Source organism: Pleurodeles waltl, chromosome 5 (assembly GCF_031143425.1).
Source record: "Pleurodeles waltl isolate 20211129_DDA chromosome 5, aPleWal1.hap1.20221129, whole genome shotgun sequence".
NCBI lineage: Eukaryota > Metazoa > Chordata > Amphibia > Caudata > Salamandridae > Pleurodeles > Pleurodeles waltl.
The window spans coordinates 385,324,129-385,348,803 of record NC_090444.1 but is presented as its reverse complement, the minus strand read 5'-3'; the positions used below and the strand labels follow the sequence as shown (position 1 = coordinate 385,348,803).

The window sequence follows — 24,675 nt, the reverse complement described above, 5'->3', positions numbered from 1 at the left end:
ATGCTTACATATATTGGCACATTAGAGCTAGACTATTGACTTTGGCAGTGCTTGTTATACCATGTTTCATCTCTGAGGTGGTAGACTCTATAGATGCAGTTTGTGGACTAGTTTCAAGTGGTTCTGCTTCTTTTGCTTATTGCTTCCAGGGAGGAGGAGTGGAGCTGGAAGGCTCTGAGATATCCAAAACATTCAGAAAAGAGAAAGAGGCCTTTACATTCTCCACTTATGGGCATATTTAAGTAAAGTGTGCAGCACCACTTTTGTTGCTCCGTCTCGCATCCCCTACAGCCACCATGTGTGCGCCTTATTTAAAATACGGTGCACCATGGCGCAGGGTAGGGGGCAATAGTGTCATTTTTTTACACTTTTGATGTACTCTGCAGGAGTAGCGTGAAAATGTTGCCACTACACCTGCAGAATACATAGCAGCCATTATAAATAATGGAAGCCACCTTTTAACGCCTGCTCTGAGCAGACATTAAAAGTGCCAGAAAAAAATGGTGCAAGGAAATGTCTTAGATTTTCTCTAATTATTTTTACACCCCCTTAATGGGGGAATGCCCCCCTTGCATACATTATGCCTGGCGCAGGCATAATGTGGCATAAGGGAATACAAAGTGGCGCAATGCATGCTTTGCACCACTTTGTAGATATAGTGTGGGGAAAATGCCACTTTAGCGCTGCATTAACGTAAAAAAACAAATGACGCTTTGGCGGCGCTAATGTGGCACTAGGGGCTCTTAAATCTGCCCCTTTGTTTCCTGATGGGTTTTCACATCAGGGGAAATTAAATGGCTGGACACGGTGAAACACTATCTTTGCACTTGAGAGGCAACTACTGTCTTCCAGCTTATCAAAATGCTTCAGAAATACTCGAAGGAGAATCAACCATGAAATGCAGACCCCTTATTCCTTATGCTACACACAAATTATGCATAGACATGTGACATCAACATAGAAATGGATGCAGTGATGCATCCAGTTGAGAGCGACTGGTAATCCAGTTGAGAGGGCGCTCACCAGTAGGCAGCTTTGCCTGCACAAAGGCCATGAAAAAAGCTTGCCCTGCCTTTTTATTAACACATTGCTGTCATCTGTCAGTCCACTTAAGCCCAGTAAGCAGATGACAGTCATGCTCGATTAAGGAGCACAACCACAAAATTTCCACCCTGCCTCCAGAACCCTAGGATGAGAAAACAAAGATGAAATCCCCTTGAGGATGTTGTACCTGTGCTCCACAGGTGCTGCACAGGTCTTATTGCACTGGAGCACTGTTTAATGTACATATATAAAAAAAGTTGACTGGCCTCAATTATTTTTTAGAGGCCCACTGCTACGCTGTTGAATGCTGAGGATTGAACATACCATGGTTGCCTAGTCTTGGTCCCACCTCATGCCCTTTTCTTTCACCAACCTACAATTCTTGCATCTTTATCTCAAACGTGCAGGTTCTTTCTCAACCCTGCTTGCTCCCTTTGTTACTGTTTACCTATCCATCGCTTTCTCCTTTGTGTTCTGTTGCTGTCTTTCTTGCTATTGGTCCTGATGAAGGTCCTATCTTGAAAACTAAGTTTTGTTCCACAAAATGAATGCTGGTGCTCATCACATGAAACCACCACTGGAATGTAGATGCACAAGTTTAGCATTGCACTTGGTGATTGCACCATTCCCCCATTGCGTGCTCTAGTAAACATATTTTCATGGTTTTATCTTTTTTAACAACAACTAGTAGTTAGAGATAGTAAGTGGCCACATGATCCTGTGAACAGGTTTATCAAAAGAAGTATTTTGTACAAAAAAATCTTCTTTATAAACATGTCTTCAGGGAATGACTCATAGGCCCTGATTACAGTGAGCACAGAAAAAGGTGTAATATTTATTGCACCCAATGTATTACGACTCCTCAGGGATCTGAGTTTATCAGGACAAGTGCTGGCCCAAACATGGGGCTTGAGATGCAAATTTTGGTTTGCATGCCCCATTGTCTACCTGGCTTTTTACTCCAGATTTATCCTGAGTAGAAATGCAGGGGAATAGGAGTTGTTGTGCTCAGTACACAAATTGCAGTTGTGAGATATGTGTTAATGTAACAGGTGCAAACTGAATATATATAGAACCATCTAGACCAAATGTGGGGTTGCCCTAGTCACCCTACAAAACTTGAGCACTAAACTCAATAACAAACACATGTTCTCTGTATCAAAAATTGAGACCAGTAGTAAGTGATCTACAATAATGGAAAATCTCATTATTGGAGAATTGCAAATACATTTGCTCTCAATATTCCATAACATTCTTTTTAAGAAACAGCACCCTAAGAGCTTTACTCCCAATATACTAGCACTGGCATAGTCGAAAGATACTGTTAAGTATACAGGATACCAATCAAACAGCATTTACTGATTTTTATCTTGTTTGTGAAAGACATCAACATTCTTTATCCATGATTCTTGTAGGGAACACACAGTTCTTGTATCATTAGTTAAAAAGAAGGGTATCTATTTAAATCATTTGTCCGTCATACACCCTGAGGCAGTTCGTGAGATGAATGCCAAATGTCTGAAAATTACAATTCGCAGTCAGTGGTCTTTTTTATTGTCATTATTATAGTTTTGTAACTTGATTAATTTGATGAATTCCTCTAGAAAAAGATTGACACGGTTCAGCCACATAAATGAAGGCCTCCTCAGGACATCACAATGTTGGGTATAACCATTCCTACAAGTAAAGGAAGTAAACATTTCTTTAATGTTTTGGCAACTGTATATATATCAGCAGCATGTTGGATAAAATTTCTGCTTCCAGCAGTGACAGCAAGTCGGATTCAATCAATCAATCAATCATAGCATTTGTAAAGCGCAACACTATCACCCCTAAGGGTATCTGGGCACTGAGGGTGCTGTGTCTCTGGCCAAAAGCCACGTCTTGAGACTCCTTCTGAAGTCTGCCAGGGAGGGAGCTGTTTGGAGGTGGAGGGGCAGGCTGTTCAAGCACTTGGCTGCTGTGTAGGAGAAGGAGCGGCCTCTGCTGCGGCTGCAATGGATGCGGGGTGTGTGTGCGAGGTTTAGCGAGGCAAAGCATAGTTGTCTTGCTAGGACGTAGAAGCTCTGTCAATGGTTGATATAGGACGGCCCTAGCTTGTGGAGAGCCTTGTATGCAGGTGTGAGGATTTTGAATTGGCATCTCTTCTGGACGGGGAGCTAGTAGAGGTTCCTTTAGGTGTGGGATGATGCTTGAGTGCTTGGTGAGGTTGAGGATGAGTCTGGCTGCAATGTTCTGTAGAATCTGGAGTCTTTTAAGAAGCTGGGAGGACACTCTGGTGTAGAGAGAGTTGCCATAGTTGAAGTGGTTGATGATCAGTGCGTGCATGACTGTTTTTCAGGTGTCGGTCCATTTGAAAATTCGGTGGAGCGTACGGAGGATGTAGAAGCAGGAGGAGACAACTGAGTTTGTCTATTCATGGATAGTTGGCAGTTGAGGATGATGCAGAGGTTTCATGTGTGGTCTGATGGAGAGGTCGTTTGTCCGAGTTCTGCTGGCCACCAACTGTGGTCCCATATGAAGTTGTTCTTCCCAAAGATCTGGAGTTTTATTTTGTTGGTGTTTAGTTTGAGACAGCTGTTTTTCATCCATGTTGCTATGTGGTAATGGCTTTGCGGAAGTTGGCTTTGGCATTTTGGAGTCTTTGGTGAGTGAGAGGGTTAGTTGAGTGTCGGCGTAGGAGACTATGTTGAGTCCATAGGATCTGACGATGTCTGTGAGGGAGGTCATGTAGATGTTCAACAGGGTTGGGCTGAGGGAGGATCCTTCGGGTATGACGCAGGTGACGTTCTGGGGTATAGAAGTGAGGGGTGGAAGGCGGGTGCCCTGCGTGCGGCCTCAGAGGAAAGAAGTGCCCAGTTAAGGGCGTTTTGTTGAATGCCTATGTTGTGGAGTCTGTTGAGGAGAGTGTGGTGGAAGACTGTATCGAACGCTGCAGAGAGGTGCGGAAGGATCAGAACTGCTGACTGTCCTCGTCGGTCAAGGAGGGTCCTGATGTCATCCGTGGCAGTGATCAGTGCATTCTCCGTACTGTGGTTGGCCCAGAATCCTGATTGTGAGGCGCCGAGAAGGTGGTTTCATTGGGGTTCGTTTGAGGTAGTCAGTGAGCTGTTGGTTTCTCGAGCATTGTGGCCAGAAAGGGGAGCAGGGAGATCGGTCTGTGTTTTTTGTGGTCGCTGGGGTCAGTGCAGGTTTTTTTTAGGAGGGGTCTGACCTCTGCGTGCTTCCATTCATCCGAAAAAGGTTGCCATGGAGATGGAGATGTTGAGTATGTGGGTTAGGTCCGTGCTAATGGTGTTGGCTCTGAGGTTGAAAAGCCGGTGAGGGAAGGGGTTGCTGGGTACCCTGGAGTGGATGGATGACATGATGGTAGTGGTAGTCTATGTAGTAATTGGGAACCAGGAGGTTATCGTGTGACTGGTGTTCGTTGCTTGAGAGATGCTATTTAGGCTAGAGGTGGGGAGTTGGAGGTTGAAATTGTTGTATGGTTGTGGTGGTGATCATGCTTATGAGAGGGTATCGCAGAGTTCCTGGGATGAGTGATTGGTGGTCTCTGTGGCTGTCAGGTAGAGAACTCTTTGATGATTCTGAAGAGTTCTTTTGTGTGTTTGGCTGTGGTGTTGATGCAGGCACTGATTGCCGCTCTTTTTGCTGCCTCGATGCGGTGGTGGTAGTTGTTGAGGGCTGCCTTGAAGGTTGCTCTGTTGGAGGGGTCCTTGGTCACGCGCCATTGTTTCTTTAGTCGGTGGAAGGTGCGTTTGGAGTTTCTGAGCTTGGAGGTGCTGTTGGTTTTAGCTGGTTTCAGTGGGGCAACTCTGTCAGCGGATCAAATAATGGTGGTATATTTTTACGTCAGCACAACACAGTGAGCATCAGGTACGAAATACCACATGATGACATCACAATATAATGTGATACATATGCATAATTATGATTTTACTGGACCTTCTGTAAAGGAGGCAGTGTGTATATTAAGGATTCGGCTTTGGGATTATTAATAATTCTTAAATGTCATGTATCACACACTCTCATGGACAGTGGCCTGGAGGGGCCATCGCAGAAATTTGACATATGAACTTTGGACTCTGAGCCTCCTGCGTCAAGGCTTCCACATTATGGGCAAAGTTACCACAGTCACTCTATATATCACTTCACAAGTGAAATAAAGAAGGAGCTGGGAGTGATAGCATTTTATTTCTGTTCTTTTCCTGGTGGAGCGTGACGTAAAAAGCAGAAATGCAATAAGGTGTTTTGTTTTTATTTCCAAGAAATTTAACAAGTAGATGAAGTAATGTCGAAAAAATGATAAGGGGCGTTGCTGTGCGTGTGTTTTCTTAAGTTTCCGGCTCATTCCTTTTGTTTGGGCTTAGCTTTGAGGTGAGGAAATCCCGAAGTTAAATGCAGGGTTGAGATGAGGAGATTTTGTGTCATGCAGCGAATAAATGATGTGATGGAAATAATAATGCCGGGAAGGCAGTGGGATTGTTGCTTATCTCGCTCAGGCCTTCACGGTAATGAGAAATGGCTCTTGTCTCCAGCACTGGGGACTTAGGCTGCTGCTGCTGAAGTGCTGCTGGGCGAGCGCTGCTCAGAGATCGGCTAACGCGGAAGTGATTCTCAGGTCCTACCAAGGCAGGTACATGGCTATCTAGGGCAGTCACGTTCAGTAGCTAGTAAGGAAGCCGTGTGTTCTGGTGCTAAGCAAGTAAAATGGACCCTTCGACTAGTGTTGGGGTGGTAAAATAGGGCCATTATCAGAGCTCAAAGAGCCCTTCAGGGCACTAGGACCTGGCGTCACTGCACTTACTGCACCAATAGAAGTTTATGCCCCTGGTCATATTGACCCCATTGGAATCACCATGTATGTTAATCTCCATCCATTTTGTAGTACTTTCCCTTATTGTGTGCAGATGATTTCGATCAAGGGATCGTTAAGTTCCTGTCAGTGCACTAGTGTGTAGTTTCTGACCTGACCATTACCATTAGAAGCACCCGACTGGGCCTAAAGCATTGAGCATGCACTATCACTTGCAGATCTGCTTATGGCTCAGTCCGCACTATGATTCTAAGGCTGGGCCACAAGTTTATTGCACCTATCTTATTTTAGAAGCAATACCCTTACAGTGACCTTTACAGACCGGTTAAACAGGATTTGACACTTTGCTGTCACACGGAGTCACACAGCATCCATCCTGCATATCCTGTGGTGCTTTCAACTCATTCAAGGAGGTGCAATGGAGTTAAAATGTAATTGTAAAGGCTGGTGGGTTGGTTATAATCTGGTGGGTTGGGTATAATCTGTATGAGCAAACAGAACGTTTGCTCATACCGATTATAAACCGTATAGATGGTTTAGCGTGTTGATGTTTGCCACAGATATCTACAGTGTTGTGAAAGTCACAAGTTTGAAACACAGCAAGACAATCTTAGCATGTCACCCTTTGAGTTCAACACAGGTAAATTGCTTAGTAGTAATGTATGTTCACAGGTAATGAAGATTCAGATCACAAATGTCAGATGCATTCACCAACCGCGTCAAGTAGACATACTGGCATAGTTGCCTGTTGAGTACTAGTCGCGGTGGGTTTCCTTGCCTCTGGAGCTAAAGATTTCAAACCTTTCGAAACTGCTGACTGCTGCATTCTGCTAATCTGATTCTCCTGTCCCCAAAGACCTACAACAGAGGGATAGCATTCTCTTAAACTACTAGAACTCGCGAAGCCCGAAAACAAACAGAATTGAATTCATATTTTTCTGAAAACGCCCAATGAAAAATCAACCAGTATCAGTTTAAAATAAGCTGACAACATGATGAGCACACAATCAATCACCTAAATAGAAATAACATTCAGTTTTTCTGGAAAATTAACCCAATTTTTGAAATGCCTCCACGAAAAAGCCTTGCACAACATCTGAACCCTTGGAGAGAACTATGGGCATGACTGTAATGAAGTCGTGAAATTCCCCTGCACACTAACAAAGCCTGCAACATTGCGTACACTCAAGACTAAACCATGCAGTAAAACAACTCATTAGAAAAGATGAAATTACTAATCTGCAACAAAAGTTCAGAAGGTCCACCGAAATGCTACCAAATGTACACATTGAGAACAACTGTTTGTCACTAGCTACTGCTGAACAAAAACATCACACAGCGATATACTACATATACCTTCAGAAAGGCAATAATACACATTTTCAGTGCATCTCCAAACTCACCAAAAAAGACAACGAACCCCTTGATAATCAGTGAAGATCTCCACAGATCAGATGCTCAGACACACGCTTTCCTCACGAACAAAAGCATCCCAGAGAAAGGTTGCCTCAGCCCTGCTTGCAATAGAGCTGTCCACAACCAAGCATGCAATGCCCATTGGGCTGAAAAGGCTTTAACCTTCCACCCCTGTTGCATGTCTCAGACTGGGCTATTCAGCTTCAGCTGCAAGGACACCTAGTTGTTCACCTGCCTTTGACTCAGCTTTGGCAGGTGTTGGCGGAGAAATCTTGGCATCCACATATTTCACAGGTCTTCAAAAGACCTTTTACTGTTTTAGGGGGCTTTGTGTCTTTTCACTGTTTCCCACCATCCTGCGGTGCCTGCTCGGCCTATTCCTTCCACGTGTAAGGTGAGTTAGAATGTCTAGCGATAGATAAGCCTGCATTCAAACTGCTCACCCCTCATTCACCTAGCTCACCCTTCACTCTCACTGCTCACTCTGTATGATAATGAGAATAGATTTAGACCACTCACCCTGCACTCACAGTGGCACACAAATCACCCTGCACTCACACAGGCCCTCTGCTCATCAGTCACTCATACAGCTCACCCTTTACTTATATCGGTCACCCTGCACTCAAGGGTCACATCACTCACACCACTTACTCTTCAGTTACTCCTTTCAGCCTGCACTCACAATGACACCCTGCTCACCATTAAATCGCATGGACACTTTGCTCACACATCGCTCATACAGATCACCCTTCCCTCTTACCGCTTACCCTACAGTTATATGGGGACTATCGTCTGCCGGTACACACATGGGCAGACCACTCACCCTGCACTCAGATGGGCACATTGCTTACCCTGCACTCACACCACCCATCCTGAAATCACATGGGAAAATGATCTGCAGGAAATAACATGGGCATAGTGCTTATCCTACACTATTGCTCCTCAACCTGCAATGAAACTCATATTGGTACATTGCTAACTGCACTCATACCACTCATCCTGCACTCGTTCCTCTCACAATGCACTCATACTCACTTGCATGCTGCTCACCCGTCAATCACACAGCTCACTCTTCCATCTCACTGCACAGTAGCCTGCTGAAACTCACAAGGGCACATAGTTCTCCCTGCACTCATGCCACTCATCCTGCACTCATTCCTCTCACAATGCACTCATATTTGTATGCTGCTCACTCATCAATCACACAGCTCACTCTTCCATCTCACTGCACAGTAGCCTGCTGAAACTCACAAGGGTACATAGTTCTCCCTGCACTCATACCACTCATCCTGCACTCATTCCTCTCACAATGCACTCATACTCACTTGCATGCTGCTCACCCGTCAATCACACAGCTCATTCTTCCATCTCACTGCACAGTAGCCTGCTGAAACTCACACGGGCACATAGTTCTCCCTGCACTCATACCACTCATCCTGCACTCATTCCTCTCACAATGCACTCATATTTGTATGCTGCTCACCCATCAATCACACAGCTCACTCTTCCATTTCACTGCACAGTAGCCTGCTGAAACTCACAAGGGCACATAGTTCTCCCTGCACTAATGCCGCTCACCTTGCGCTCCTACTTCTCATCCTCCACTCAACCTCAAATGGACACATCACTCACCCTTCACTAACATCACTACCCTAGCACTCACTGCTCTCACCATGCACTCACATCCGCACATTGCTCATCTTGTATGCACATTGGCACACTGGTCACCAGGCACTCACATGGGCTGAGCTCTCCCTACACTCACTCCTCAGTCTGCACTTACATGGCAATTAATCGTGCCTTCACATGAGCCCACCTTCCACTCACACAACTGATCCTGTGCTCACATGGACACACTTTTCGCTCTGCACTCAGACCTCTTATGTTGCTCTCACACTACTCACGCTGACCCAGTGCTTACCTGAGCAGACCTCTTACACTGCACACAAGAAGTTACCAAATACTTGTGAACATACGCATATTTCTGCATCAGGCACCTGCAGAATGCCTGCTTGTTCTATGACATTAGGTTCCTGGTCAGTTCCATCTACAGCTTTGAATCATCTGGTGCAAGAGGCACGAGTGGACTGAGACTGTGCTATATTGTAAGAAAGGAGCTTGGGCTGAGGCTATGTGATATGGTTCAGGACTAGGGATTGACCTACGACTTTGTGGGTGAGCTGGAAGGGAGTGGTGATGAGGAAGAGAAAGCAGGCAAAGGCTGCAGGAGGGGAAAGCGATGCAACTAAGGCTACAGGCTCACGTGTTAATTGATTGAGGACTGCAACCTATAGGTGCAATGTTGTGGGGGGTATTGAGCATAGACTTTTTCACTGTATTTTTCAACCATGTACTTGGGCCCTGTTGCCCTACATAGCAGCTTGCTGTGTTTGCTGCTACCAAACACAAGACGTAGGTCACCATTTTGGCCCTATCAGCCTACGTAGCTGTAGTGACTATGGAGGCTGCTATTATAGTGGACAGAAGGCTGGAGCCTTGGGCCTGTGCACCAACCTCTGTAGGGCATTGGGGCTCGAGTGACAGCAATATTTCAGCTGAGAGGCTAGGGCCTGTGAAAGCACACCGACGCCTATGCTCTGCATGGGAACACTTGTGCCAACAGTCAGCCTTTGCTCCAAGCACACCATGAAAGTACTACAATACTTCATGAGTTCTTTCAGGGGTATTTCTTTTTTTAGAAAATGCATGTGACGATAGAGCTTTGAAAAGGCACACTTTCCCTTTGTGAATCGCATCTACAGACTCATGGGGAGCCATCAGTGGTCCAGTGGTTCACTGGATGATCCACTTCAAGCTTTCCCAATTGTTCACAAATAGGAAGCTTTTCTAAAGCAGCACTAATTCCTTTGAGGTACAAGGGCTGCTTAAAAAAAAGATCCCCACTTGTGAATGTAATCACAGGTATGATTTACTGATGTTCCTTGCAACCCACTAGCCCTATGTTTGCTGCCAATCAGCTGATCTCAAATTTTTATTCATTAGACATGAAGGGCCAGATGTAGCAAAGGGTTTGCGCCTCGCAAACAGCGAAAATCGCCGTTTGCGAGGCGCAAAAGCCTCTTTGCTGTTCAGAAATGCATATTGCGAGTCGGGACCGACTCGCAATATGCATTTCAGAATCGCAAATAGGAAGGGGTGTTCCCTTCCTATTTGCGATTCGGAGTGGAATGCAATTCCATTTGCGACCGCATATGCGGTCGCAAATGGAGTCGCAGTTACCATCCACTTGAAGTGGATGGTAACCCACTCGCAAATTGGAAGGGGTCCCCATGGCACCCCTTCCACTTTGTGAATGGACCCACAGATATTTTTTCAGGGCAGGGAGTGGTCCAAGGGACCACTCCCTGCCCTGAAAAAATACCGAAACTAAAGGTTTCGTTTTTTTTTTTAAGTGCAGCTCGTTTTCCTTTAAGGAAAACGGGCTACACTTTAAAAAAAAAAAACTGCTTTATTTAAAGCAGTCACAAACATGGAGGTCTGCTGACGACAGCAGGCCTCCATGTTTGCGAGTGCCTAGACTCGCTATGGGGCCGCAATTAGCGACCCACCTCATGAATATTAATGAGGTGGGTCATTGCGTCCCCATAGCGAGTCGCAGTCGCACCATACTGCATACCAATTTGCGAGTTGCAAATTGCGAGTCGCAGGGACTCGCAATTGCAAGTCGCAAATTGGCGTTTTGCTACATCTGGCCCGAAATTCTATTCCCTTTGCGACTGGAGACTGTGATGCAAAATCAAAGACAGGGTGCAAAAAGCGGGGCTGGACTGGCCTCCTGGACACTAGGAGTTTCAGTGGCCTGGCAGGGTGGGGGCCGAGTTCACTGTGGATTGGGACCGGTTTTGTTGCAGGGGACCTGTCGACTAACTTCCTACTTCCCGTCGTTCAAAACAAACAATGCAAAGAAATGTTTTTAAAGTAACCTTTGAGCAGGGTTTAAACCATTTGTTTTTGCATTGTTTCTTTAGAAGCGCTGCAAGTAGCAACGTGGCCCCAGCAGCAAAACCGGTTCCCATCGGCAGTGAAACCGTCCCTCACTTTCCAACCTGTAGAAACGCCCTGTGACCAGTCTGGCAAAAAATGGTGCCCAATACGTAACCATTTTTTGCGATCTGTTTTTTAGTGCATCGGGTCCAGGCCTACTCTTAACGGGATAAATGTACTCGTTTTCGGGGTGGGAATAGGTCATGGCGAAGCTTGTGAACGTCTACAAATTCGTTAATTTGTGGATGTGTACACACATTCTATGGCATCCCCGTCTTTGAATGCCCACTCCTGCCTCTCTGAGACAAATTACTCACGTGCAATATTACACAATACTGGGGTAATATGCTTAAGTAAACATCTGTACAAGTGCAAATTGTTGGTTATGTTAATCCAAAACTTAATTTGCACTCAAGCCATGCGAGTTCTACTTAAATGCACCATCGGCCGCGTGGCTCGCGCTCCCCGTGTTCACTTTGAACAGTACGAGGAGAAAGGAGGCTGTCCCTGTGAGACGTGTGTGCGCGCGCTGGGGCCTGGCGGGAGGAGACCCCGCTCAAATGACCCTGAGACGAGTTCTTAAGCGTTGAATCAGATTCCCACAGGTGTTGGTTTACTGCCAGCGACAGGTGAGTGTTCAGCATAAGTGCTGTGTTTAAACACTAGTCAAATATTTATTATCCGTAAATGAATGACCCGAGAAGGATTCAGTGCCACTGAAAGTGGGGGTTAGGTTTAATGGAAAAGACCTTGCTGAACACACAGCTTCTCCGGTAGCAAACTCACTCAGCTGCGGGCCGGTTTTAGAGAAAACGTGGCTTCTTCCAGTGTAAAAAAAATAGCCTCATAGTGGCCTTCAGCAGATTTCTGTTGTGGCACCAGTCGATTAGGAGCTCGATGAGTATAAAGTTTGGTACAGTATAGCCCTGGTTGACTAGTGGCCGTTGGGCACAGTTCTTTTTAAGGTTTCGCGACTGCGAAGGCATTAATTATTAAAGAAAGAAGGCCACGGATCTGCAGAGATCATGCCTTTCTCCTGGAACAGGCAGCAACGAAAGGCAAGGCTAAGAGCGCAATGAAAAAGGATTCAAACACTAGTACCCTGCATGAAAAATAGCAGCGCTGCACCACTTTTGAAATGCAGGGATGCACCATATTTACAAGAATATTACGTGACCCTGCAGCGCGCCTCTGCGTTTCCCCCTGGGCCGGTGTTGAATTAAGCTGCCTGCGCCAACACAGACATCATTGCACCATAGTGCAAGGGTGTCTGCGTTGAGAAGATAGATTGTTTATGTGCAGGAAGGTGTCTCTTCCTGCACATAAACAATCTATAATGGTGATTTGGCACTTCTTTGTGTGCTTCAAAACGCAGCACACATAGAAGTACCAAAGCGTTATTTTGGAATGATTGTTTATGTGCAGGAAGGGACACCTTTCTGCACATAAACAGTCATCCATAGCATTTTGCTTCTTCTATGTGTACTGCAAAATCACCCTTTGATCATCCTTAGACCAGTCATCTGAATGCTCTGTGCCTGATTCACAACGTTTTGCTATTTCTGTGAGTAGTTGTGTCTCACTACTATATCAGATATGAATTACTTCTGTATTATAGATCTGAGTCACAAAGCATTTTCTTTGAAAGTAATGTCTTACCCCAAACTAAGGTTTGACTTTTTCATAAACTTCCAGGGTAAAACGTGTTCACTTATGAAAAACACAGATTTGTAAGTCTGGAGCCTTAGAAAGCATACTTCTGGAGGGGGCTAGAGTAAAGAACATTTACTTCTGGGTTCCTCAAATTTGTAGTATGACATCCAGCAAGACCACAGATGAGTTGGTTATACCACAAATTTGGCACAAGTGTGGCAAAGGGCCAGCACCTCACTGAGATATACCCCATAAAATCAGCCCTTTGCCAATTCTCCCCTACATGGGTTTGGTCGAAAGGTAACAAGAACTACCCCAACTTAGCAACCCAGTTGTTGGAAACATGCACATACAAGTCAACATCACACACTATGCTCTGTATGCTCTGGAAACAGATAGCTCCCCCCTGAAGTTCTTCAGTGTTGGGAATGGCCCTCTCTGCATGATTTCCCCTGTCTTTTTGACTTCTTACCTCCTGTTTTTTTGATCCTGTGCTGAATTTAGCATTTTCTGGCTTTATGACTCTGGGCACTTTACCACTGTTAACCAGTGCTAAAGTGCAAGTGCTCCATGTCTAAATTGTATAGGTGATTGGTTTATCTATGATTGGCATATCTGATTTACTAGTAAGTCCCTAGTATAGTGCACCATGGGTGCCCAGGACCTGTAAATCAAATACTACTAGTGAGCCTGCAGCACTGATTTTTCCACCCACCTGAGTAGTCCTGTAAACATGTCTCAGACCTGCCACTGCAGTGTCTGTGTTGCAGTTTTAAACTGCCAGTTCGACCTGACAAGTGCACCCACTCACCATGCCCAAACCTTCCCCTTTTCTACATGTAAGTCACCCCTAATGTAGGCCCAAGGAAGCCCAAGGGGGAGAGTGCAGTTTATTTAAGAGGTAGGACATATACTGATGTGTTTTACATGTCCTGATAGTGAAATACTGCTAAATTCGACATTCACTATTGCAAGGCCTGCCTCTCCCATAGGGTAACATGGGGATTGCCCTGAAATATCTTTTAAGTGTAATGTCCAATTGGGAGCAGATAGTGATGTGGAGTTTGGGGTCTCTGAACTCACAATTTAAAAGTACACCTTTTGGTGAAGTTGGCTTTTAAATTGAAAGTTTGAAAATGCCACTTTTAGAAAGGGGACATTTTCTTACTTAACCATTCTGTGCCTCTGTCTGGCTGTGGAATACACGTCTGGGTCAGGATGACATTTGAGCTGTTTGTGAATTTACTCTAGGCAGTCACACAAAGGGAACTGAAGTGTGTCCTGCATATCCTGATGGGTCCTCCTGGGCTAGAGTGGTGGGAGGAGCTGACACTTGCACCTGAATAGGGCTGTGCCTGTGCTTACACAAAGCAGTCTCCAATCTCCTGGAGTATGTCTGGGACCAGAGCAGGAAAGGCAGGGCCTTGTGCACTACAAAGACTTTTGTTAGACCTGACAGCCTTAGGGTGGTCACCCCTAACTTTTTGCCTGCCTCCCTCCACTTTTTGGACACTGTTTTTGCTGGCTTTTAGACTCTGCACACTTTACCACTGCTAACCAGTTCTAAAGTGCATATGCTCTCTCCCTTAAAACATGGTAACCTTGAATCATACCTGATTGGACTATTTAATTTACTTATAAGTCCTTAGTAATGTGCACTCTATGTGCCTAGGGCCTGTAGATTAAATGCTACTAGTGGGCCTGCAGCACTGGTTGTGCCAACCACTTAAGTAGCCCCTTTTCCTTGTCTCAGGCCTGCCACTGCAAGGCCTGTGTGTGCAGTTTCACTGTCACCTCGACTTGGCATTTAAAAGTACTTGCCAAGTCTAAACCTCCCCTTTCTCCACATATAAGTCACCTCTAATGTGTGCCCTAGGTAACCCCTAGAGCAGAGTGCTGTGTGGGTGAAAGGCAGGACATGTACCTGTGTAGTTTACATGTCCTGGTAGTGTAAAACTCCTGAATTCGTTTTTGCACTACTGTGAGGCCTGCTTCCTTCATAGGCTAACATTGGGGCTGCCCTCATACAGTATTGAAGTGGTAGCTGCTGATCTGAATGGAGTAGGAAGGTCATATATAGTATGGCCAGAATGGTAATATAAAATCCTGCTGACTGGTGAAGTTGGACTTAATATTACTATTCTAGAAATGCCACTTTTAGAAAGTGAGCATTTCTTTGCACTTAAATCTTTCTGTGCCTTACAATCCACGTCTGTCTGGGCTTAGTTGACAGCTCCTTGTGCATTCACTCAGACACACCCCAAACACAGGGTACTCAGCCTGACTTGCATACATCTGCATTTTGAATGGGTCTTCCTGGGCTGGGAGGGTGGAGGGCCTGCTCTCACACAAAGGACTGCCACACCCCCTACTGGGACCCTGGCAGACAGGATTGAACTGAAAGGGGACCTGGTGCACCTCTTAGCCACTCTTTGAAGTCTCCCCCACTTCAAAGGCACATTTGGGTATAAAACAGGGCCTCTGCCCTACCTCATGTGACACTTGCTGGAGAAGAAACCTGAACCAGAACCTGCATCCTGCCAAGAAGAACTGCCTGGCTGCCTAAAGGACTCACCTGACTGCTTTCTACAAAAGACTGCTGCCTTGCTGTTGCCCTGCTGCCTTGCTGAACTCTTGTCTGGCTGTAAAAGTGCCCTCCAAGGGCTTGGATAGAGCTTGCATCCTGTTCCCTGAAGTCTCAGGACCAAAAAGACTTCTCATTTTCACTTGGACGCTTCGTGCACCGAAATTTTCGATGCACAGTTTGTTCCGCGGCAAGAAAAACGCCGCACACCGACGCTGATCGACGCGACGCCTTCAGGACGACCGGAACTTCAACGCACGGCCTCGCAAGGACAACGCCGCCCGACCTCCAGAGGAGAAATCAACGCGACGCCTGCTGTGAGAGCGGAACTTAGACGCGCAGCCCCGGAGAATGACGCGCAGCCGAAAAACAAGCAGGAGAATCCACGCACAGACCCGGGACATCTGGTAATCCCCGCGATCCACAGAAAGAGACTGTCTGCGCGCCGGAAAATGACACACGACTTCCCCGCGTGAAAAATGGCGACACTAGTCCGTGTGTGCTGGGGAGAAATCGACGCACACACCATTTTTCCATGTATCTCTTCTTCTGTGGCCCTCTGAGGAGATTTTCCACTCCAAACCAGGTACTTTGTGCTTGAAAGAGACTTTGTTTGCTTTTTAAAAACTTAAGACACTTTATATCACTTTCCAGTGATATCTTTACAAATTCACATTGCAACTTTATTCGTTTTGACCTACAATTATCCTGATAAATATTATATATTTTTCTAAACACTGTGTGTTGTATTTTTGTGGTGCTATATGGTGGTATTGTATGATTTATTGCACAAATACTTTACACATTGCCTTCTAAGTTAAGCCTGACTGCTCATGCCAAGCTACCAGAGGGTGGGCACAGGATAATCTTGGATTGTGTGTGACTTACCCTGACTAGAGTGAGGGCTTTTGCTTGGACAGGGGGTAACCTGACTGCCAACCAAAAACCCCATTTCTAACAACTTTCTTTTAAGGCTTGCCTACTTCAAAGGCAGAAATGAGTATTGGACCTCTGAGACCACAACTTTAGTATACTTTTTGACTGAGGACATTCTGCTAGGAAGAAGAGCTAGATGCCACAGGAGGGACTGACACTCTGCCTGTTGCCTTGTTGTGCTGACCTTCTGCTTGCTGCTTCTGTCTTGGGAGTGAAAGGACTTGACTTTGCTTTTTACATCCTGATGCCAAAGATTCTCCAAGGGCTCAGACTGAGCTTGTCCCCTGCTAGAAGTCTCAGGGACATCAAAGACTTCACCTGCCAGCACCTGTGCTCTCTTGCTGAGAGTCCTGACTTGCCAAGTGGTACCAAATCCAGTTCATGGGCCCTTAGGAGTGGGATCTGCTGCAACTAAGAAGAAACCAAGTACATCAACTCCAGAGCGACTTCTGAACCGGTGCTGGTATCCAACTCCACGCCGCTGCCTGCACCGGACGGAGCCATGGTCGCCTCTGAGAGCAATAACCATGACCGACTCTGCAGGCCCGACACCCCCACAGCACCTCTGAAGTCTTGCCACAGCATGAATCCCGAGTGCCATATCACCGATGCCTGTGACCCCCGACTCCGCCGCAGCACCTGTTACCCCGTGGTGTGATTGTGACACCACGAAGTCGACACCTCACTTCTTGACCTGTTGGATTCCTCAACCAACTACTCGCCACCGACGCCGCATCACCTCCCCTGCAATCGTAAGAAACCGACACCTCACCTCCCCTGCCTAGCAGTAAGGAACCAACACCTCACCTCACCTCTCTTGTAGCAGTAAGGAACCGACGCCACACCAGTTCCAGCATCGTCTCTCCTCCCGTTTTTGAAGGTACTGTGCCTGGGACCTGTGTGACTCAGTAACTGGGCCACACTCCCTCGTGAGTGGCGTTGGATTGTTGGGAACGCTTCTGCCAAAACGTCTTGATAGCCCCAGTTTGAGCTATTATGTTTCTAAGCGCTTTACTGAGATTTAATCTTTAAAAATTTGTATCTTTCCTTGTGTATGTTGGATTTGGTGATTTTGGTCTTGTTTTATTCAGATAATTATTGGCTGTTTTTCTAAACTGCTGTGGAGTACTTTTGTGGTATTTTTACTGTGTTTGTAGGTATGTGTGTGTACAAATACTTTACACATTGCCTCTGAGATAACTCGTGCCATGCTACCAAGGGGGTGAGCAGGAGTTATCTTTCTGTGTGACTCCCTTACCCTGACTAGAGTGAGGGTCCCTATTTGAACAAGGTGCAAATCACTGCCAACTAGAGACTCCATTTCTAATATCCAGTGAGAAATGACATTTCTGTAAACACATGCAGCCACACATATTAGTGGTAAGGGACAAAGTAATTAGTCGGTATGGGTACATTAATTAAAAAATACATTGCAACATAGCATTGTTGACTTCCAGTGATAGGGCTTAGTTGTTTGCAACATCTCCTAGGAATTCTCAACTATTATGCTGTGTTCTGGGCTGCAAGACAAACACCACACCCTATGAGGAAAGGGCATATTCACGAGCAAAGGTAATTGTAATTCTACAATGATGTGGCCACATTACAGTTGTCAGTTAGATGCAACCTTAGCACCCTTTCCTGGGGACAGGTTTAGCGAAAGAGAAAGGGCATGCTAGAAGTAGGATAGCTGTCCACCATAGGGACCAGCTTAAGGCATAATCATTAATGCTCCTCCACCTAGGCTCAACAATTATACCTCTCTGGATTGTCCAAAGGCCAACTTTCAATTAAACTTCTTAAGCCTTCTCCCATACAGACAGCTTTCCCTCATGGTTTGCTCATTTTGATTGGGCAGCACCCATTCGCCTTAGGAGGATCTGAAAAGCAAATGATTCCCAACCCTAATCGCCTACATCACAGTTTATATCAATCTCAGGAGCCCCCCATGAGAAACAAAACTGTGGTAAATGGAGGATCACAGATAATGACTTTTGCATGAGCAAATTTTGACAATCAGTTAGAACCCTACAGGTACCATCAGTGATACAATTAGTATTATTGATAATGATTAAATTAACATTACATTTACTGGCACCCACCTCTTTAACTTCTGGAACTCAGTATCTGGGTTATAAATGTAATGCTGAATCCTAGTAACATTAAGTTGAGTGATATCCAGTTCTTCAGCCTGCACACAGGACAGCCTTTCTTGCTTGTTATTACAGGTAGTTCATGAATTGTATACCCTAGGCAATGCAACTGTATCAGATATTTCCTTTGCCAAACACTGGGTTGCTACTCAAGAACATTTTCTGCTTTTCTGTATTCCGTGCTGTGTGGCGTTTTGATCATGGGCTGTCCTTCTCCTGAGAAAGTTTCATTATTTCTTGATTTCTATTTGATGGAATAGGCATAGAAGCTATACTTTCGTGGTGGAAGAGATATAACCTGCATTTTGGAGAAACATTTTTAATTTCTCCACACATTGGTTGTGGTTAGATAGTTGCATTAAGATTGTTTTGGTGTGTGTACATCCTGAACTATAGTGCATTCCTTTGGGAACCCAGAAGGTTCCAGATTGGTTCCTCCTAAGAAACCACAAACAGCATTGCAACAGGAACAATAACATTTATTTGTGAACTAACACAAAACTCCCGTTGCTGTCATTGCCAATATAGCCTTAGAACCCGCCGTAGCGGGCTCTACCGGCTATTAAAGGCCCACTCCCCGCGTTAAATGCCCGAGCCAAAGGCGAGGGCATTTAACAAGGGAGAGGGACTTTAATAGCCGGTAGAGCCCGCTACGGCGGGTTCTAAGGCTATTAGAACATTCTACCACACAGGGCAGAATGTTCTATTAAAAAAAAAAAAAAATCACGGAGCCCGAGGGGATTTAAATCCCCTCGGGCTCCGTGAGGCTTTGTTCACAGCTGTTGCTGTGAACAAAGCGAACATTGGAATGTTGGCGCTGCGGGCTTTTACTGGCCTGTAAAAGCCTGCAGCACTCCATTGTTTTCAATGGAGCCTCCAGCATTCCAATGTTCTAATAATATTTATTTGTGAACTACAGTGCTTAATTTGTAAATGAAAAGGTGCCGGTGCCCAAAGCCCTCCTCTTAAAACACGTGGCTGCTGCAATTAAATGTGCGAACACAGAATACTGAGGCGGCGTAATCCTGAAGCCATCTCGGGCGTCTTCAATCCTTATAAAGGCACTCCCTGCCCCTTCAGCTCACTCCTGCAGCTTTAAACTTTCTCCCATTGTGACGCTTTTCTGTTTTTCTCTTCCTCCGTCTTTCCCATCTGTCTCTTTTGCTCGCAGCAAATGCTTGAGGGAGAAGAATAAGCCCCGGCCCTCAAAAATTATTGCCAGTGCTTAGCACCGGATACAACAAGCACAAATTAAGCACTGGTGAGGTACCACAAAACTTCATTGATGTCATTGCCGTATTAAAATAGCACCCTATACCTAACATTAATGACTCAGAAGGTACTCAGATGGTATGTCCTTAGCATTATGTAGTACATGAATAGTACTATTGGAGTACTACTACACATCTCGCAAAATCCAATTTGTGAATAGGCTCCATCATCATTTGTGTATTGTATAAAGTAGCATATTATAAAATATTGAAGAACTGTACATACACATGCATGCCAACACTTAGGAAAACCTAAGAGGGAGATTTGCGGAAAAATCATTGGACTTTGAGTTTCCTATTAACGTGAATTGGAGTGAAGGGGGTTTAGGTAGTAGAAATCTTTAATAAACAATATGACATGCTTTGCCTTTAAGAGCAGGTGTTCCCACATAAATCAAGATTGCTGAATTTTATGCACACCTTTTAGGCAATTAAACATACGTTAGACTTGCGGAGATTGCTTAAAAAACGTGCACTCAATGTATTTTTCTATATTTCGAACTCGTCAAGTTGATATCAGAGAAGGCATCTGAAGTCAAAGACAATTATGGGTAATATATTAAAAATGTGACACAGTGTAATATGGTTTTGAAATGGTGAGTGACTAGTTTACAAAAACAAGCAATAAATATAATTACATATTTTTTTCGATTTTACTTTTTAAAATCATGTTTTCTAAGTTTGAAGTGTCATTGAGCGTCAAAAATGGCTCAAAGTGGCAAGTTTTTAAAACAAATATGTGGCATTTGCACCTTCATTTAGGAGATGGCAAAATAACCCTTTCCGGGCCATTCTAAAGTCTAAGGAAGATGTTGCCTGAATATGAACTATTTCTTCTCTGCTGTAGCTTGTTTTTCAAGTGATGCAGATTAGTACATGCAGAGATGTCACTTAAAACTGCAGAACTAACTCCAGGAATGTACTCTTTTTAAATAGTAGCAAGTGAGACCTAGAGGTGTAGAAACAGGTTATTCCAGAGTACTGGGGGTGGAGCTGACAATTACAAAGATGTAAATAGCAACCGATCCTTAGCTTTGTCACTATTCACAAACCTTAACAAAGCTGCTCTTGCCAGTGTACCTTTAAATAGATCAGACTCAAATGACGCAAGAAGTGTTGGAATGTGCACTGAGCACCCTTTTTTTTGCAATGGTATAGGAATGGAGTAGGAAGGCTTCACGTAGAAAGTTGAATCAGTTGAAGTTGAGTTAGAATTTCCTGAACCCCACAGCTGTAGATTTTTCAAAGTGCAAACCGTCTTCACACATGAGGTTTGGACGAACCGTTTCTCGTGAAGAAATGATAACATAATGACAGTTAGTACTGGCGAACACCAGGAGTTAAAATTTGTAAATCTTGGCTATCTGTTAGTCCTGGCATCCTTGATGAGGTTTCCCTTGACGTTCCTGCCCTCTGATCTCCTGTTTTGCTGACTTCGTTTTTTCTGGCTTTAGGATTCTGGGCACTTTACCACTGCTGACCAGTGCTAAAACGCATGTGTTCTTTAAGTAAAACATGGTGACATTGGCTTATCCACAATTGTCATATTTAATTTGCTTATAAGTCCCTAGTAAAGTACCCTACATGTACCCAGGGTCTGTAAATTAAATGCTACTAGTGGGCCTGCAGCACTGATAGTGCCACCCACTTCAGTGGCCCTTTAAACAAGGCTCAGACCTGCCATTGCAGAGCCTTTGTGTGGAATTTTAAACTGCTATTTTGACCTGGCAAGTTAAGCCTCTTGTCAGGCCCAAGCCTTCCATTGGAATACACATAAGTTACCCCCCAAGGTAGTTCTTGGGCAGCCCCAAGGGCAGGGTGCGGTGTATTTAAAAAGTTGGACTTTTGCTTTTAAGTTTTACATGTCCAGGTAGTGACAAATTCTTACATTCGTTTTTCACTACTGCACGGCCATAGGTTAACATTGGGACTGCCTTGATACATTTTATAAGTGTAATTTCCAACTGGGACCAGATAGATATTTTGACTTTGATGTCTCTAGACTCACGATTTAAAATTGAATCTTATGGTAAAATCGGATTTTAAGTTTCAAGTCTGAAAATTACAGTTTTTAGAAAGTTGGCATTTTCTTACTTTAATGATTCTGTGCCTCTGGATGTCTCTGATTATGCATCTGGGTAGATTACAGCTTGGCTCATGTGCATTCCCTCTAGACGGCCACGCACACCGGGATCTAGGTGTGCCTGATGGGCCATCAACATCCTGATGGGCGATTAACATCTTGATGGGTCATACTGGGCAGGATGGGAGGGATGAGCTGACATTTACACCTGAACAGGCTGGATCCTGAGCCCTCACAAAGGGCCGCAAAACCCCCTGTAGTGTGTCGGGAGTCAGGTAAGGAAGGGCAGGGACTTTGTGCACTTCAAATGCCTCTCTTTGAAGTCTCCACCACTTCAAAGGCACAACTGAGTGTAAGTACTTGACCCCAAACTCTATCAAATCAGTACACTTCTGAACCTGAGGACATTCTGCCAGGAAGAAGGACTGCTGTGCTACTAAGGGGACTGTCACTCTGCTGGAAAGTTGCTGGACTCCTGATTTACTGTGCGTGTCCTGCTGACTGCTCCTCTCCTTGCCTGGGAGTGAGAAGGACTAGACCTGAATCTCTACATTCCAAGAACAAAAGTGACTTCAAGGGCTTGCTGGTTTGCCTCCTGTTCTGAAGTCTCAGGGACATAAAATACTTCACTTACCTCTGATATAGATTCTGGACTCTGCCAATGATGAATCCTACCCTGCCAAGTGGGTCCTGGATCCTTGGAAGTGGGTTCTGCAGCTGTGTTTCATGAAAATCCACTCATTGCTGTTTCAGCACATATTGGAACCACTGCATCTCTTCTCGACTTTGACACATTGCCGCTGCGGACGAGGACTGACCATTGCTGTTTGCAAGGCTCAGGATCGATGCATCAACATGAGCCCTGCACACCACCTAAGCATCACCGGCTGAGAAGCTTGACAACAGCTTGGCATTGCCTTTATTGCAAAGGGTTCGATGCAGCTCCACTTCTCGAGGATCAATGATTGCACGGCTCGACGACGACGCATCCCCTGGTTGCGCAGATCAGATCTGATGTATCGCTTTCACATCAGATTCTCGACGTCGACGCAGGCCTCCACATAAGGTACTGTTTAAGGGGGACAGGGTTGATCCCTGTAGTTGATTGGCCCTTGGCTCCATTGCGGTCGACCTGACCTTTGGATTAACCCCAGTCTAGTGCAACCAGATAGCCCCTGTTGGCGCTTTAAGTTTCTAAGCATTACATTCTTTAAAAATTCATTTCTCGACTCCTAATTGTGGAATTTTTGTCATTTTGGTCTTGTTTTGTTAATTAAATTAAGATCTATTTTTTCTAACCTGGTTTGGATTATTTTGTGTGGTGTTTTCACTGTTTTACAGTATTAAGTGTTGCACAAATGCTTTACACATTGCCTCCTATGTTAAGCCTGTCTGCTTTCTGCCAAGCTACCAGAGGGTGAGCACAGGTTAATTTATGGTGTGCATCTGACTTACCCTGACTGGGATTGTGGTTCCTGCTTGGACAGGGTGCATATCTCTGTCAACCAGAAACACAATTTCTTACCATCATCACCATTTGCTTTACAAACTGGGGTTGTTTGTGTTCCTTTCTGGAGGGGGCCTCAACTGGCAGACTGGCAGTTCAGGATAGACTGTTCCCATGAGAAATATCGTCAGTTGTGATTTGAAAGGTGGGCCTCAGTCCACATTGGACAAAAATTGATATGCTGGATTCAGTGCTTAATTTGAGCCGGTGTTTACCAGTGCTTGGCACCCGCACTCAATTCTCCACATGGGCACCTCTGACAGTCCACAAAATTCTGGTACAGTTTGTCTAATTTGAGGTGAGCACAACAGAGTGTTATGTTCACTTGTTTAATTTAATTTTTAAGCAGTTTACAATAAATTAAAAATACCTCTTTGCCTATGCCATTCTTACAGCTTTGGGTGGCCTTGAACAATCCGATTTGTGACACTGATTGGAGTGTGATGGTTATTAGCTGTGTTTGCCTGCCATTGGCAGGGGCAATGGGTGGTGCAGACTCCAGTGGTCTCCAGGAAAGGGCCCTGGCACTCATTTTGTTGCACATTGAGCATTGGTTGGAATGCTACCTAGAGCGATTGTCAGTGATTTAAACCAATAACAAGCATTCATCGCATCACGTTTTCTGTAGTTGCTTTACAATGACATGCACAAATCTCATTCCCTTCCTGTGTTCCCCAGTTGCATCGTTCGTCCAGCGATAGATTCTGCATTGTGTTGTGAATAACTGCCAGGTTCATTGTGTCACTCTCCAGCGCCTTGTGTTATCTGCACATTCACGGGTGACAGTCAGGCTCAGCTGGATGTCTCCCTTGCTATGCTCTGGGTTTATCCTTGTCGCAGGCGGCATGCACGCGCCTCCATCAATACACACATTTATTTTAAGCCTTAGAATAGCTACAGTGCTATTAATAGGAATCATGCCAGACAGTTGCTAAAAATAAATTGCCCTGATCATGTGTGCCTGTGCTGTAACAGAGAAAACGCCCTGTAAGGTGAAATGAATCGTGCTGTTTAATTACACCTTGCAGAAAAACTTTAAAAAGTTGAATAATAGCCTTTTAATTATAACTTTTAATTATAACTTTTAGTGTGAGCTCTTTAAAATGGAGGCTTCCAACCTCTAAAGGCCACGCTTTATGTTGGTTCAAGCCTATACATAGAGTGCAAACGTTAATTTATCTACGCGTCAACGGCAAGTAAACAATCA

General features: G+C 44.9%; 1 protein-coding gene across 5 annotated transcripts in view; it reads left to right on the top strand.

The window, feature by feature from the left end:
- Positions 1–24,675, top strand: part of PLCB4 (phospholipase C beta 4) — a 985,968-nt gene that overhangs the window by 105,036 nt on the left and 856,257 nt on the right. The window contains exon 1 of one of the 5 annotated variants that reach the window (XM_069234143.1): positions 11,849–11,910. The exons of the other annotated variants lie outside the window; for them this stretch is intronic. The gene's annotated coding sequence lies outside the window, so the exon portion shown is untranslated. Of the gene's footprint in view, positions 1–11,848; positions 11,911–24,675 lie in introns of those variants that run through there. 5 annotated transcript variants of the gene reach the window in all.